Raw genomic sequence first — 17,480 nt, forward strand, 5'->3', positions numbered from 1 at the left:
GGAGGCGCGCCGTCCCGCCGGAGGGAAAGCGGGGCGAGAGGTCAGGGGGCGCCCCTGGTGGCGCCCCCCGAGCTCGGCGCGCCGCGCCCCCTCTCGCCACCCCGCCGTGGGCCTCGCCCACGGGCCGGGACGGGGGAAGGGGGAGGCGGGTGCTGACCGAGAGGTGGGGGACGTCGCAGGGCGGCCCCGTGGGCCCCTTTCCCGGGGGGCCGTGGGGGCCGGAGGGGCGGCGGCACGCGCGTGCCGCCGAACGCATCCGTGTCTGGATCCTCCGCCACCCCTCGGCGCAGGAGGTGGGCCGGGGTTCCCGGCCGCTCGCGGCCCTTGCGCTCTTCCTAAAAAAATCATCATCATCATCATCATCATCATCATAAAAAATAACAGAGACCCCAGAAAGGTAGTTCGACTCTCTCCATGAGGATAAAATGTGAACTCAGCAGTCTGCAACCGGGAAGAGGGCTATCACCAGAACGGAACTATGCTAGCACCCTTATCTCAGACTTCCAGCATCTATTGCAGAACTGTGAGCAATAAATTAATGCTATAAATAAACCACCTAGTCTATGGTATTCTGTTATAGCACCCCAAATGAACTAAGACAATATTATTCTGTCTACTCCTACATAGGTTTAAAATTTGCCATAATAAAGAATATTTTAAAAAATCACTAATAACCAAACCATGTTTAGCTATGCCCTACACACTAATTCAATAAGCACTTATTGTCTTTTCTCTGTGATAGACACTGTCCTGTATAGTCAGGACACATTGGCTCTGCCCTTAAGAAACTTATAGAGTGTAGCAGCAACAAGTAAAATGTTGTACCCTATACTTTGGAACCAAACAAAACAAGGTTGGTTAAAATGTGCAACTTTAAGTCATATCGGTACTGCCAACCTAAACATCAGTGATGTTTCAGCTCTCTCAAATCACTTCACTCACTTGTAAGTCTGCAGTGATACAATTGAGCACACAGGTTAATTCATCAAGAATTAGAACTAGGAGGAATTCTGAAGATCATTAGATCAACATTCTCATTTTAAAGATGAGGCCACACAAGTTAAATGGCCTAAGTTGCAGTTTTCAAATGTTCACGCTCAGAGCAGGACAAAAGACTACCAAGCTAAGCGGACTAGCTGCAAACAAACCTCATCAGATGAAACAGACTGTAAACGTATCTTTCTCACAGGACCAATTATCTTCTCACAGGACCTATCTTTAACCAAATTCACAGAAACATAAACATATGCATGTATGCACATGGGTTTATTTTTTGTCTACTATTTTGACAATTTATTTCTTCATAATGAGAAGTACAAACATCTAGCAGACTAGAATGTTCATCAGATGAATACATTTTCTCTCTTAGGTGGAGAAGGTGATAAACAAGGGACAGAGCATGGAAAAATAATTATGATTCAAATACTTAATGACATCAGATTAAGCTAATCTCATACATCCATCTCCACAATAAGGACATGCCTACCTCAGGAAACAGACAACTCACAAATCTCTCTCCCCCAACAGGCCAGCCACCCAATTCCTCATGCTTTGGGTTTCCCTTTGCTGTCTTCTGAGCTGACCACCCTTCTGTTCATAGACTTTGTCCAAAAGACTCTGTACAATAAAGTTAATGATATTTCCATTCAATAAATTCTGATATTTCAGAACTGTGTCTCTGAGATTAGCAATTTTAGCATTCCCCAAATCTTCAGATAATTCTTACTAGAAAAGAATGGCTTTTGCTAATTTAACTCTCAGAAAAATAATTGTAAACTCCCCTCGAATCTTAGAGGGCACTTCACTTAAATCACCATATACCAATCACACAACTTAATACAGAACTGAGACTATAATTTTCTAATGTTCAATACATCCAATGATATTAAACATTTTATAGGCCTCATTCAACATTCAGTCTAATACTAAGTAACTCTGGAGTTACTACGAATCTATGGCAATAGTCCCACAAGTTTCATGCTGCCATCATTTCTGATTAATAAAACCTAAGAGAAAAAGAAGTAGTATATTCTTACAGATACATATTTTATACTGACTTTATATCTAGAATTTGAATAGATACAAAAAATATATCTTAATTACCCTAGAATTATTCAGGGTTTTAAAAAATTCATTTAAAAAATAAAAAATAATTCATTTAAAAAGATAAGTTTTAATTCTATACTGTAGAATTCCCAGTAGAAAAGTATGATATTTTAATCACCCAACCCAGAATTTTAACTCTTATAAACTTTACTGTTGCTGGATACAACATAAAACATAGACACATAACATAATGACTATATCTTAGAATTATTCTTTTGTAACCCACCCTGTGTTACTGAAACATTTGTAGAGGCTCCCAAAATCCTAACTATATAATTTAGAAATTAGATATGTATATATTTTTAAACATAACATAAAAGCATGATTCATGTACATTCTTTAATCTCCTTAAACTATTAATCACTACAAAGCTAGAATTTTTTGCTAATTCAGAGGAGCAGAATTCAATAATAAATGCCTCTTCCCCTCCCCTCAAGGGGACTACAAATCCAAAGTAAGATTTAACTAGCTTAGGAACCACTAAAATTATTTTTTAATCAGATGTACAGTATATAATAGGTTATAAATTAACACTTATTAACTTAAGAAGCAAAAACATCAAAGAAGAAATGTCTCTTATAAAGTACAGAGTAGATGCTTTTGTTTGCAACTGTTCTAACAGCTATTCAAGGGAATTCCCTGGCGGTCCAGTGGTTAGGACACTGTGCTTTCACTGCCGAAGGCATGGGTTAGATCCCTGGTCAGGGAACTAAGATCCCACAAGACACGTGATGCAGCCAAAAAAAAAAAAAAAAAAAGCCATTCAAAAGGATAAAGCTCTGGCCCTTTAATCTGACTATTTAGCCAAAGTCAGCCTTGATAACATCTTAGGTAGACCTGCCAGCCCATGGTACATGTGAACAATTACTCATCAGGCACAATTTATATAGGACAAACAATAAAGTGTATTCCACTGAAAACAGAAAACAAAATGGGGGAGGAGGAATCAGAGTGTTTCAGTATTTCCATATTAAATGGTAGATTTACTGTAAAAAAAAAAATCACAGAAACATGAACGCTATGAATTTTCCTTTAAGAAATAAATGTTTACTTATATTCAATATCTGGACTAAGTGAGGTAAGGAAACAAGAGTTTTCTTTAAAAATAAATATATCTGGAAACCAGCTGGAAAGTGGTTAGTATTTTAGTACTAATATACAATTAACACCTACAGAAACTAAATTCCAGATGGCGTCTCTATATGGACTCCTGCTGATTACTGTCTTAGTGAATCAAGATTAGAAGAATGTATTAGAGGGCAAGAAATAAAATTATTTTTAGAAATCTAAGATTAAAGGTAAAATGTTAACAACAGATAAGAAAAAAAGAATGGTAATAGAAATATATTGACTTCTATGTATATTTCCATACATAGATATGGAAACAGTTTCATGAAAAATATATCAGTGGTAGCTTTCTAGCCAAATATAAATAGATATTTAAATGTTCCTTTGCAATGAGGTTCTTCTTCTACTTACAATACAGATTAGAAAGGAAGAAAAATGCACAAGGCTAAGAATGATTCAGAAGCATAAGGCTGAGAATGATTCAGAAGCATAAGATTAAGGCACAGCCACTAAATATTTTATAATCAAGAAAAAAGTGCATAAAGAGGCTCCATTAATCCCCATCTCTATCCTAAACAATAAACAAGAATTGCAGAGTGCCTAACGTTGAACAATAGTCCTTTACCATTCCAGTTTACAGGCAAAAATGCAGATAAGGAAATGAAGTACTATGAAGCTTTTTCATAAAATATCAAACTGCAACATAAGACTATGGTACTTTTTCCTTAAAAAAAGAAAGAAAAAAAGAGTGAGAAAAAACTTGCTAGCTATCTCTTTAATAAAATAGCATTCCAAAAACTTATGTTGCTGCCAGATCATTTAATTGTAAATGTCTGGTCCTTCAGGAATATAAATGTGACATTGCAAGTCACAATTTCTATGGGCCTCAATTTCTTCATACATAAAATAAGAGGGTTAGTTTGGCTAATTTCTATGATTTCCCTTCAACTTTTATAATTTAACTCACATTTCAGTAACAGGAAGTATATATTCTTAAGGGGAAATAGCAAGTCTGGAATAATCAGAAGTCTCTGATCCTTAGGTCAGTTTAATAAGAAGGAAGAAAATAGACTTGTTTTAGATCATTTAAGTAAACAAACAAAAGAAAAGCCCTTCTAACTGCAAGGCTCTGTCACGTCTGCTAATCGGCTAACACGGATGCAGCGTGTGTATGTCCCTTCTTACTGTTGACAGCTGTTCTCTATTCATCAATTATTTTAATTTACCTTCTGGAACTGTGAATGATTTTTGGTGTGAAGAACAAATTATGTTTAAAGCAGGTGCAGCTTTATATAGCTATAAAAAGAAAAGAATCAATTAACATAAACAATATGTTGTATATATGCATAAAATATCTCTGGAAAAAGACACAAGAAATTGATAAAAACGGCTGCCTCCAAGAGGGAAAACTGGATAATAAAGAATAGAAATGGAAGAAGATTTTTCACTATATACCCTTTTGTACCTTGTCAATTTTGTACCATGTACAATTATTACCTATTCCAAAAAATTGAAATATTATACATGAAACACAGATAATGAATTTCCAATTGCAAAAAATTGGAAAGAACTAGAAATATAATGAATATAATGTATTCATTGTGTATATAATGAAGCAATAACATTTCGGTGTGATTTGTATTTCTTTTATACCTGAGACCTCTTCTCAGATCAGATTCAAATACTATTTCAATCTTTCTTTATGAGATTAAAGTATTTGAATTATTTGCATATTCAAACCCACAAGTATTTTAAAAACATACTTAATTACTAAAATACTAAAAATGTACAAGATAAGCAGACACAGGCTGTATAATTGAGTCACATAAAAACCAGAAAAGGTGGACTTCCCTGGTGGCGCAGTGGTTAAGAATCCGCCTGCCAATCCAGGGGGAACAAACGGGTTCGAGCCCCGGTCCGGGAAGATCCCACATGCCACGGAGCAACTAAGCCCATGCGCCACAACTACTGAGCCTGCCTGCCTAGAGCCTGCGCTCCGCAACGAGAGAAGCCACCACAATGAGAAGCCTGTGCACCACAACAAAGAGTAGCCCCAACTCGTGGCAACTAGACAAAGCCCGTGCGCAGCAACAAAGACCCAAAACAGCCAAAAATAAAAATAAATAAATTTATTTTTTTAAAAAACAGAAAAGATAAATTTAAAAATTGCTAAATTTGGCACTAAAAATGTAAAATGTAAATCTTCCATTTAACAGAAGTTGCCATGAAGTTAAAAGACAAGGGACAAACAAGGACCAAATACAATACATATAAACAGCTAAGTGATTATCATCTAGAACATAAAAATAGCATCTTCAAATCAGTATCTCCCCCAAAATTCCAGTTGAACAATAAGCAAAAAATCCAGACAATTTACAGAACTACAAATAACCAAAGAATTTATGAGAAGACGTTCAACTTCACTAGTAATATTAAAGATACCATTTATGGAAAAATTTTAAAGACCTGATAATATATAGTGTTGGCAAGAGTGTAAATGCCCCTTCATATGCTGTGTTAAGAATATAAATTAGGCCTTTTTTTTTTTTTTTTTGCCTGTGTTGGGTCTTTGTTGCTGCACACAGGGTTTCTCTAGTTGCGGCGAGCGGGCTACTCTTCATTGTGGTGAAGGCTTCTCATTGTGGTGGCTTCTCTTATTGCAGAGCACAGGCTCTAGGCACACAGGCTTAAGTAGTTGCAGCATGCGGGCTCAGCAGTTGGGGCGTGCAGGCTCAGCAGTTATGGCTCGCAGGCTCTAGAGCACAGGCTCAGTAGTTGTGGCACACGGGCTTAGTTGCTTGGTGGCATGTGGGATCTTCCCAGACCAGGGATTAAACCCATGTCCCCTGCACTGGCAGGCAGATTCTTAACCACTGTGCCAACAGCGAAGTTCTGGGACAGACGTTTTGAAAAAAGAATTTGACAGCATGAAATTTTCATCTATGAAAATTTTAAATGTATATACTCTTTGACTCACCGATTCCAATTCTATTTCTAGGAACCTATTCTGCAAAAATACTTGCAAATATATATAAAGATACATATACAAAGATGTTCCTTAAGATTTGCTCGTAATAGAGAAAAACTAGAAACAAACTGAGCTCTCATCAATAGGAGAATTGTTAAATTATGGTAAATTCACACTATAGAATACTAATGCAGTGATGTAGATCTACTGTACCTTAACAATAAAAAGGCACATCACAGAACAATACAGCTATCAATAAATATTTGTTGAATGGATTTATATAAATAGGCCAATTTATCTTTTTTAAAAGGGAGGGCATAATATCTCTGTGTCTAAATAAATGACAAAGAGAGGACTGGAGTGATACTTATCAAACTGTTCAGAGTGGTTACCTCTGAAGAGAGGAATGAGATTGGATAGAGGGTGGGGAACTAGGAAGGGAAAGGGGTTGAAGGGAGTTTTTTTACTCTTTATCATTTGTATTATATGAATGGTTTACAACCAATATATATTCATGCATTACTTGTACATTTATACATACATTTCTTATATAAATAAAATTTTTAATTTTATACAGAAAAAACTGTGAAAATGAAAAAAGTTATAGAATTAGATCTCAAAAGTTCTCTTCTATATCAAGGTACCAGGTAGAATAGAATCCCAAAGATAGTATCAATTGCTACATTTACAATGCAAAAACTATTGGGTACAAAAACTATTCTAGGATCTTTACTTGTATTGTTTTAATTGATCTTTATAACAATCTTACAAGATTGGCAATTTCATCCCCATTTTACAGATGAAGATACTAAGCTTTGTAAGGTTAAAAAATTAGCCCAGTATTTATATTAAGGCTGAACATCTCACTAGCAGCTGAATACTTCTTTCAGAAGTGTGTCAGGACATAAATCCTGATATCAACATCCCTGTCAACACCATCCAGGAAATCTCTTAAAAGTACCTGAGGGAACCTATTTAATTGTGTAACAAAACGAAGGGGCAAAGAGGAGGAAAAAATATATATATTTAGACTAACTTTTAGATCAATTTTTCATTAGTTCCTTAAACATCTGGGCTGCCTTATCTTGATAGTCAGGTAAGAAATTGCCTCCTCCTCCCCAACTCATATCCTAAGCTTTGTAACAATAAAAATTAGAATTTCTGACTGTGAAAGAGTAAAAGAAATAAGAGACATAGAGGAGAGGCAAAGAGAGACAGAGAGATAGAAATAGGAAGGGACAGAAGGAAGGAAGGAAGGAAGAAAATACGGTAGACAAAGTTTAAAACCCTAGATCAAGATTGGAACCATAAGTTGACCAGATTCTAAAGCTCTTCCTACTGTATCACACTGATTCCCAAGAAAGGGAAGGGCATCAATACTTTACAAAAGCAAGGAAAAACATAAAATGGATAGAGTCATCTAAATATGCCAAAATGAAAAACCTTCATTTTCCTGAAATAATATATAAAAATTATTCCAACAGAGGTCCATAGTTCTATGATTCTTCAAATTATTTTTCTATTAAACAATGTTAATAGGGTGGGTAAACAAGCTAGAAGTCTACATTAATAACAATCTAACCAGACTTTTTTTTTTTTTTTGCGGTACGCGGGCCTCTCACTGTTGTGGCCTCTCCCGTTGCAGAGCACAGGATCCGGACGCGCAGGCTCAGCGGCCATGGCTCACGGGCCCAGCCGCTCCGCAGCACATGGGATCTTCCCGGACCAGGGCACGAATCCGTGTCCCCTGCATCGGCAGGAGGATTCTCAACCACTGCGCCACCAGGGAAGCCCTATTTTTTATTTTAAAAGATCTCTCCAGGTCTAATAAAATATACTTCCTAACCCTACTTGATAAACCACACTTAATTTTTTTTTTTAAGATAAAGGATGTTCGTTTATTTATTTATTTATTGGCTGCGTTGGGACTTCGTTGCTGCGCGTGGTCTTTCTCTAGTTGCGGCGAGCAGGGGCTACTCTTTGTTGCGGTGCACGGGCTTCTCACTGCGGTGGCTTCTCTGGTTGCGGAGCGCGGGCTTCAGCAGTTCTGGTGTGCAGGCTCAGTAGTTGTGGCGCACAGGCCCAGTTGCTTCATGGCATGTGGGATCTTCCCTGACCAGGGCTCAAACCCTTATCCCCTGCATTGGCAGGTGGATTCTTAACCACTATGCCACCAGGGAAGTCCCAAAGGAGTTTTAAATAGCTTATTCATTAAATTATCACAGCACCTTATCGTAAACATTCAAATGTTTATTAAGCAAAATTTCAACCTATAAAAACACATGTAAGTAAGAAATGTAGAATTGTTTTAAGATTAATATTTGTACCAAAAATTTTAAGTATAGACTCTAATCACAAATTAATGCTACATCAACTAAGATCAAAGTGAATATTCATATAAATTCATACAGTATTCTTTATTTGCTTGTTTGTGTGTTTTTACCTTAACCGCGGTAAAATGTATGCTTTATCTAAGAACACAACTGAACCTTTCATTATATGATGAAATCTCTAGTATAGTTTTCTGTCACACCTAAAGCCAAGGTACCAAAAGAGTGCTTTGTAAAATAGATTAAACTTATCCTTTATGTTCTTTTTTTACTCCCACACTTTTTTGTTTTCAACGAAAAAAGCAGAACTTAAAGATATGTGAGTATGCTTCAAAACTGAACTACATAAAAAATGGTTTGTCAGCAAGTATAGGACTATATCTATTATATAGCGGTACATTCAGAAACATAAGAAAATGTACCGAACCAAGAGTCACAAAAACTTCAAAGCTTACTAAAAATAACACAAATTATACAAGTATTAACTATAGAAAGAAGTACAACAGAGTATATACTATATAATTACCCATTAACGTTTTCTATCCTTAGCTTTTCTACTTCCTTCGCATTTATAAACTTATCATAGAATTGAGTTGGAAGGTACCTCTGTCCACTCTCTAATTTAGTACAGAATATCTGAACACTTAACTCTGAGAGATGGTCTGCCAACCTCTACATAAATGCCTCCAATGACAGAAAATTTCTATACCCCCCAAGGCACCTATGGAAGACAGTCTCTAAGGCGGTCACCAATAAGACTGCTAGTGTTTTTACATCCTTTTGTAGTCCCTGGCCCTTGAGTGTGGACTGGATTTACTGACTCATTTGTACCCAAGTACAGAGTGGAAGTGTTGGGATGTCATTTCCAAGATTTATAAAGAGATGGTAACATCCATCCTGAGGGCAGGCATGTGCCCTCTCTCAGACTGCTCACTCTGGGAAGCCAGCTGCCATGTCATGAAGCAACCTTGTGGAAAGGTCCAAGTAACAAAGAACTGAGGGAAGCCTTCAGTCAACAGCCTGTGAAGAGCGGAAGCCCTCAGTCCAACAAGGAACAGAGGTCCAGGTCACTGAGCTTGGAAGGAGATCATCCCCAAGTCGAGTTTTCAGGTGAGACCACAGCCCCTGTAAGAAACTTGACTGCAACCTCAAGAGAGACCTAAAATCAGAGGCTCCCAGCTGGGATGTTGGGACCCTCAGAAACAGTGAGATAAATATTTGCTATTTTAAGCCACTTAGTTTGGGGTAATTTGTTACACAGCAATAGATAATATAGAATTCCTTCAATTTTTTCTCAAGTATAAAAAGGCATTTTGTTTTGTTTTCTAATATTGAATTAAAATCTACTTTCATCTAGGTATGTCTTTGGGTCAGCATAATAAAAATCTGTTACATTAAAAACTTCTATACATTTGAATCTGACAATCATCAGGTCTATTTCCCTACTTCCTTCAACCATTCTTCACATACCTTCCAGATCCCCTACAATTCTAGTCATTCTCCTCTGAACATTTGTTAATCTCTCTCTTTAAAGTATCTGAAATAGAACACAATACTCCAGGTATGGTCTGGTCAACAACTGTACACAGTGAAATTAACAATTCCCATTATGTGGGTACTATACAATGAACACACCTAGACACACCTAAAGTTGCTTTACACCATCTAGTTGTGAGATATTGTTTTTTGCACTTCCCAGAATTTCATTTCAAAAGCTTTTCCTGAAGTTGGAAAGAAGACCAACCCAATTCTAGTTCCAAGCTCTCAAAATAATGTAAACAACAAAACAGCAAAATTTACAAAAATCTGCAAACAATATATACAGTAAGGGGTTAATATCCAAAATATACAAAGAACTCATACATCTCAACATCAAAAAACAACCCAATTCCTGATTAAAAAATGGGTAAAGAATCTGAACATTTTTCCAAAGATATACAGATGGCCAATAGGCACATGAAAAGATGTTCAACATCACTAATCATCAGGGAAATACAAATCAAAACCACAATGAGATATTACCTCACACATGTCAGAATGGCTATTATTGAAAAAGACAACAAATAACAAGTGCTGGTGAGGATGTGGAGAACACGGAACCCTCGTGGACTGTAGGTGAGAATGTAAATCGGTGCAGCCACTATGGAAAACAGTACAGAGATTCCTCAAAAAATTAAAAATAGAACTACCATAGGACCCAGTAATTCCACTCCTGGATATTTATCTGAAGAAAACGAAGACATTAATTAGAAAAGATATATGCACCCCTATGTTCACTGCAGCATTATTTACAAAAGCCAAGATATGGAAGCAACCTAAGTGCCCATCAGTAGATGAACTGAGAAAGAAGATGTGGTGTGTGTGTGTTTTTATATATAGATATATATACACACACACACACACATATATGCACAATGGAATATTACTCAGCCATAAAAAAGAATGGAGTCTTGTCATGGATGGACCTTCAGGGTATTATGCTAAATGAAATAAGTCAGACAGAGAGAGGTAAATACTGTATGATTTCACTTATACGTGGAATCTAAAAAACATAAAACAGAAACAGTTATACATAGAGAACAAAAAGGTGGTTGTCAGAGGGGAAGGGTGTTGGAGGAGAAAAGAAATAGGTGAGGGAAATTAAGAGGTACAAATTCCCAGTTCTGAAACAAATGAGTCATGGGTATAAAATGTATAGTGTGGGGAATATAGTCAATAACTATGTAGTATCTTTGTAGGGTGACATATTGTAACTAGACTTATCATGGTGATCATTTTGAAATGTATAGAAATATCAAATCACTATGTTATATAATAGGAGCTAACAGTGTCTTCAATAATTATACTTCAATTATACTTCAAAAACAAACAAACAAACTCATAGAAAAAAGAGACCAGATTTGTGGTTACCAGAGGTAAGGAGCAGGGGAGGGAGAACTGGATGAAGGCTGTCAAAAGGTACAAACTTCCAGTTATAAGATAAACAAGTACTAGGAATGTAATGCACTACATGATAAAAATAATTAACACTGCTGTATATTATACAGGAAAGTTGTTGAGAGTAAATCCTAAGAGTTCTCATCACAAGGGAAAATATTTTTTTCTATTTTTTAAATTTTGTATCTATATGAGATGATGGATGTTTATTAAACTTACTGTGATAATTATTTTATAATGTATGTAAGTCAAATTATTATGCTGTACACCTTAAACTTATCCAGTGCTATATGTCAATGATATCTCAATAAAACTGGAAGAAAATAGATAAATAAATAAACAGGAAAAAATGTTAAACCAAAATGGACATTAAGGCACCAATTTTAGCTCAGTTCTGTAAAGCTTTCGCAAAGATTTTATGTAAGCTCCATTTTCTTTTTCAATAGATCAACAAAAGTCACAAAACATGGCACTTAATCATAGAAACTCATTCATTTCACAGAATTCATTATTTAAATCAAATATATCAACTATAAATAGTATAAAAATTTTATGTCCTTTTTCATGTAGTACTGTTTCTCTATAACATAGAGTGTTGACTTGTGAAATGGGATCAACCTCCTAGTAGAGTGGCAAGCATGTGATTGGTGCAATATAAATTTATCCCCTTTAGAACTCATAAGGTAAGGGCATTGTCCTTAGGGTTGCTAATAACATGCTATGGAAGTGCTACTGTGCTACAGATAAAGTATAAAAACTTACTCTGGAAAAAGTTTACCTTGTTTTTTAAAAAAATTTTAGGTGTAACTTTGAAACATTGGGAATCCTGATTAGATGTTAAAGATGCCACATGGAGAGACTCCTACTTGTGGTAACATGTTTGAAGTAAGTATTCATTTAAAAATACTTGTGTCTATTATGTGCTGGCACGATGCTGCATCCCTGGGATACAATGATTGAGTTACTATGGTGAACAAGAAGATAAAACACAAAACAAAGGCTTCTAAGGGAGGGTGTGGTGTTTTGTAAGGTATCTTTTTACACAAACAAAAACAAACTCAAAATAAAAAGGAAGAAAAATCAGCTGAAGTATGTAAGCTTTGGCTATTCAATGTAATAGTCTCAAAATTAAATGTCAAAAAAAAAAAGTATTCTCTGACATAGGTCAGCACTGGATTTAATGAAGACCTGGATTAAAGTCTTCTGTATAGGGGTTTCCCTGGTGGCGCAGTGGTTGAGAGTCCGCCTGCCGATGCGGGGGACGTGGGTTCGTGCCCTGGTCCGGGAGGATCCCACATGCCGCGGAGCGGCTGGGCCCGCGAGCCATGGCTGCTGAGCCTGTGCTCGGCAACGGGAGAGACCACAGCAGTGAGAGGCCCGCGTACCACAAAAAAAAAAAAAAAAAAAAAAAAAGTCTTCTGTATAAAAATAATATACATAAAATATAAAGTAAAGAGTATCATAAAAAATTACAAATAAAATGCTATGGAAGTTCTGAGGTATCTTGCTAAGAATGGGTCTGAGGGATTGTTAATATCCTAACATGCAGAGATGGGAAGGGAAAAGTAACATTATTGTGAAAAAGTAACTAACATTTATTGTGTATCCACTATGTCAGATCCTGTGCTAAATACTCCCATCCATCATCTATATAACACTCACAACTCTCCAGTTTCATTTTACAGATGATTACACTAATACTCTGAGACGTCAGTTACTTGTCTAAGGTCACACTGCAAAAAGTGCAGAAGCAAGAATGGGACGACCGGGTCTAAAATCCTGTGACCTTTCCACTATAACATTCTAACATATACAGGGGTGAAAACAAAGAGAGCATAGTTAGGATTCAAGTAATCTTGAGGCTAATGTCAAAGTTTTAGAAAACGGAATTCAACTTATTTCCTGTCTTATGTAGTGATTTGTCATTTATTAGCCGAGTAAGTCTAAGGCAATGCTTCTTAAACCTTTCTCCATAAGGACAGAAAAAACTGAACCCATCCCCACAGAGCCCATAAGCATAAAATTTCTTTGAAGTCTTTGAATTTTACCTAGAAATTAGTGTGACTATTACATTCTCCATATATCTTCTGTTTAATATAAAACACTATTTTTTATCCAGCTCTTCAAGTGAAATTGATGACAACTCCATTAGTGTGTGCCATGTTCTGTGACGACAGATTTATCTCTTGGCACATTGCAGCATATCACTAATACTCCTATTTGAAAAGCAAAGGTCGGGGGGATAAAGTAAGCTATTTCTTGATTATTCAAGAACCAATGATGCACGCTGAGGATTATTTAACACCAAATGAAACTCAAGTAACAGTTATTGGCCATAGTCTTATTTTCTAAAATATGAGAATACCCTACTGAAAGCAGGAAAGCAATCCTGACCCACATATAGGGAGGAAACACCCTTTTCTCCATGTCACCACAGTAATAAAGAACCTCTGCCACGGAGTAAAGACGCATCTTAATAGTTTCCATGAGCCATTTTAAGGCCACTGTAAGAAATAAGGTCCTGGACCTAGAAATACTAAATAGATCATGCAGAAAATTTTAATTAGCCATGTCAATGCTCCATTCTGTTAAAAGGTAATCAACAGATGCCTTAAATTTTTTTCCAAAGTGCTTTCAAATACTTTACTTTGTTCAGCTTCAGAGCTCATTCTGAGACTAATACAATAGCAAGTACTATCATCTGGAAATTAAGTCACTAGTAGGGTAAGTACCTCTTCCAAGATTGCAATCAGTAGCAAAGGGAAACTTAAATCCTAGAAATCTGATTTCCAGCTTACTGAGCTACTGAGGAAAACTGCATCTTTTCATACTTATTTTGCAGCATATATCAAAGCATATCACACACTATTTAGTAAGTAACTAACTGATAAACTCGATTTCACAAACAGAAAAAGAGGCTGAACATAATTATGTAACTAGGAACATAAGATAGTACCCCTGCTCTCTTATGATACATTCCTAGTACTGACTTTAAAAAAAAAAGAAAAAGACAAGAATTAGGAAGTGGGAGGGTGGGAAGAAAACAGGTTAAAATTCCTTCACAAAAAAATTACATATTCATAATGGCATCAAATTCAAGTGTTTGTGTGTGTTTTTCCCCTAACAATATACGGTTATGGCTTAATTGGTTGGTCACTAAAATAATTTTTCTTTCCTGTGTGGAAGCAATCTACCCACTGAAACCTAAGGTAAAACTGTTCATTACATTTTCCTCCTAAACGAGACCACAGAATATGTCATAAAAAGGAAAATGGGCTCTTAGGCGTTTCTCCTGTCTAGTAAAATTTCAAGGCAACACGTACCAACACTGGAGACAAAAAATATTCTACTTGGATTTACCGTAAAGAAAAGGTTTATAGCGTATTAAAGCCTACATGTTAATCTCTGTGCCATTAACTTCTTGAAGCATTCTAAGAAGTCCGCAGCAAAGGGAGGGAAATAAGTGTTAGGATCATAACCTATGAATGTGGGTGGAACAAAGACTTCTCCCTTCATTATGCAGAGAGAACAAAGTTGCCAAAAACGCTCTGCTCAGATACCATGCGTGGTTACTGACTGCACCTCTGGGTACAGAAAAGAAAAAAATCAAATACTGGTCAAAGGCCGCCCCTGCCTGCCCCCGCCCCTTTCGCCCAAGGCCTCGCGCCAGAGCTGCAGCCCCAATCTCTTTCTCCCCAACATAAGAAAGCGGCTTAACCCAAAGAGTTCTACAAGCTCCCGTTCCCGTGTCTCCTACGCAGACGTCCCCGGGGCACCGGTCCAACCCGAGTTCCAAATCCAGTCGCTGCCCCCCTCCGCGACCCCGCCCAGACCCCCAAAGCCCTGCTGCCACTGACCACTGACGTCAGAAAGGCCAAACCCGGCCCCCGCGGGGCTGCCCCAGCCCAGAATGGGACGCGAGCGCGTCCCTCGGCTGTCGCTCGGGCTCGGCAGAGGGGCGAGGAAGGAAAAATCAGCGCAGTCAGCCGCCCTCCCGCCCCACAGCAGCAGCGAGGTGGGCACCAACCCTGCGCTGGCTTACTGGTCAGGGGCGGGCGGTGCCAGGGCGAGGGCCGTCGCTCGGCCCCCGGAGCCGGGTTGGCAGCGAGAGAAAGGTGTGGTTCAGGAGCGGCGGCTTCCCGTCGGGGCCTGGCCCCCATCCGTCGGCGCCGGGGCCTCACCCACGACCCCAGTCGCCACCCAGTCAGCACCCAAGCCTACCCAAGACCCTTCTCCGGGGCCGCGAACGCCGCCCTTGGGGGTCGCCACGGTCGCAGCCCTGTCAAGTGGTGACAGGCGGTGACGGGTGACCATGGCAACCCGAGGTGTGCAGCGCGGCCCGACCCCGCCTCCGCCTTCCGAAGTCGCTCACCTGAGGGCTCCGGGACGAGCCCGGAGAAATCGCGGAGGAGAAAGCGGCGCAGAGGCCGGAGACGGGGCCCCCAAGCGGCGAGCTCTGGGCTGGAAAGGGAGTGTGAGGGCGGCGGTCTGGGCTCGACGTCGGTCCTGCCTCCAGCCGCCCGCGCGTCAATCCATCAGCTCGTCAGTCTGTCTTTCCTCCCGTCTCCCCCTCCCGGACCGGCGACCGTCCGCTCAGCCTCTCACACACTGCGGTTGTCAAGCGGCGCTGCAGCCGAGCACCAGCCCCGAGCCGCAGCCAATCGCCGCGCTTCACCGAGGCGCCTCAGGACCCCGCCGAGCGGGGCGGCCAGGCAGGTGCCTGCGTCGAAGGGAGAGTCGGCTGGGCGGGCGCCAGCCCGGGGCATGGTGGGGGCTGGTCTGTTGGACCGGCTCCCCGCTAGCGCTCCAAGGACCAGCTGGACTCGAAGGAAAAGCCGGCGCGGCGACTGCGTGAGAGACTAGCAGCCGGCACGCAGACCCTTTGGTGGCTGGTGACCCCGCGTCCCGAAATAGGGCTGAGGGGGTTGTCTCCTCCGAATGGAGAGTCGTCTGCGCATTAGAAGTGACTCTTAAGACTCCTCGCTGTTGATCTATTAATAAGGGATAATGAAATAAATCTCGCCGCCTTCTCCTCTCTGCTTTTCCCGGTTCCACTTCCTTCCTGAAGACTCCAGCAGTTTAATCCCCCCTTCTTGATGCTTGAAGTATTTTTGTTATTTAACACTTAACACATTCACTGTTTCCCATCACCCGTTTTGGTTGTAAGCCCCATGACAGCAGACCTCACTAGTTCCCACCCTATCGGTGCAGCAGCATTCCACAAATATACCTGATGCTCAACCGAGCTGAATTAAGCATTCAGGGGTAAAACCATGTAGAGCTAACGAAATAATACAGGACACAAACCTGTAAGAACTTGGTCCTCACAAAGGCTAAAAGCCAAGAGTAAGTGGGGCCTCCCAAAGTGAGGGAAATGTGGCAAAATGGACTGGTAATAAACATCAGAAACATTTCTGGAAAGGAAGAATTTGACCCAATTCAAGATAAAAGAAGCTATAGCTTGAGGAAAAGGTTCTAAGAAAAATATTTACAAATTGATGGAAAACAATTTAAGCACAGAAGCTTAACTGCAAAACTTCAATTGCCTAGCCCTGATTAACTCCTGGAATAAAGTCTTCATTAAGAACGCTCTCAGTGATAAGTGACAGAAAAATAAATGTAAACACAAGTTAATGTTACCCAGGGTCTTGATGTTAAAAACACAGCAACAACAACAAAAACTTTATAGAATGTATAAAATGAAAAAGTGGGCAAATATATCTTGGAAATAAATAGTCTATTGATTATTTTACCAGTATAGTTTACCTGACAACTCGCTTCTCAATCTTGATTCTCAAACAATAGCAGTTACAAGAACCAGCATCACTTAAATCTTCAACTAAATCTAGAAACAGTTACTAATCAGGAACAATCTGAAAAACATTTGACCACCTAATAGGGGCAGAGTGCTATAAAAAGGAAGAACCTGACCTTCTGGCACTAGATTGGTTTTGGTGTTCACTAACTACAAAACAAAATGCTTCGCCTATATTCTCATTTAAGCTTCACAATCTCCCTTAAAGTGCCTGTTAATTATTACCATTTTAGAGATTAAGGGAAATAAATCACCC

The 17,480-nt window shown here is 39.1% G+C and overlaps 1 protein-coding gene across 1 annotated transcript in view; it reads right to left on the bottom strand.

Annotated features, from left to right (window-relative positions):
* WDR47 (WD repeat domain 47) overlaps window positions 1-16,001 on the bottom strand; it is a 56,650-nt gene extending 40,649 nt beyond the window's left edge. The window contains 1 exon segment of the mRNA XM_032606385.1: window positions 15,782-16,001. The gene's annotated coding sequence lies outside the window, so the exon portion shown is untranslated.
* Between the last annotated feature and the right edge of the window lie 1,479 nt (window positions 16,002-17,480).

This window comes from Phocoena sinus, chromosome 1 (assembly GCF_008692025.1).
Source record: "Phocoena sinus isolate mPhoSin1 chromosome 1, mPhoSin1.pri, whole genome shotgun sequence".
NCBI classification, from domain to species: Eukaryota; Metazoa; Chordata; class Mammalia; order Artiodactyla; family Phocoenidae; genus Phocoena; species Phocoena sinus.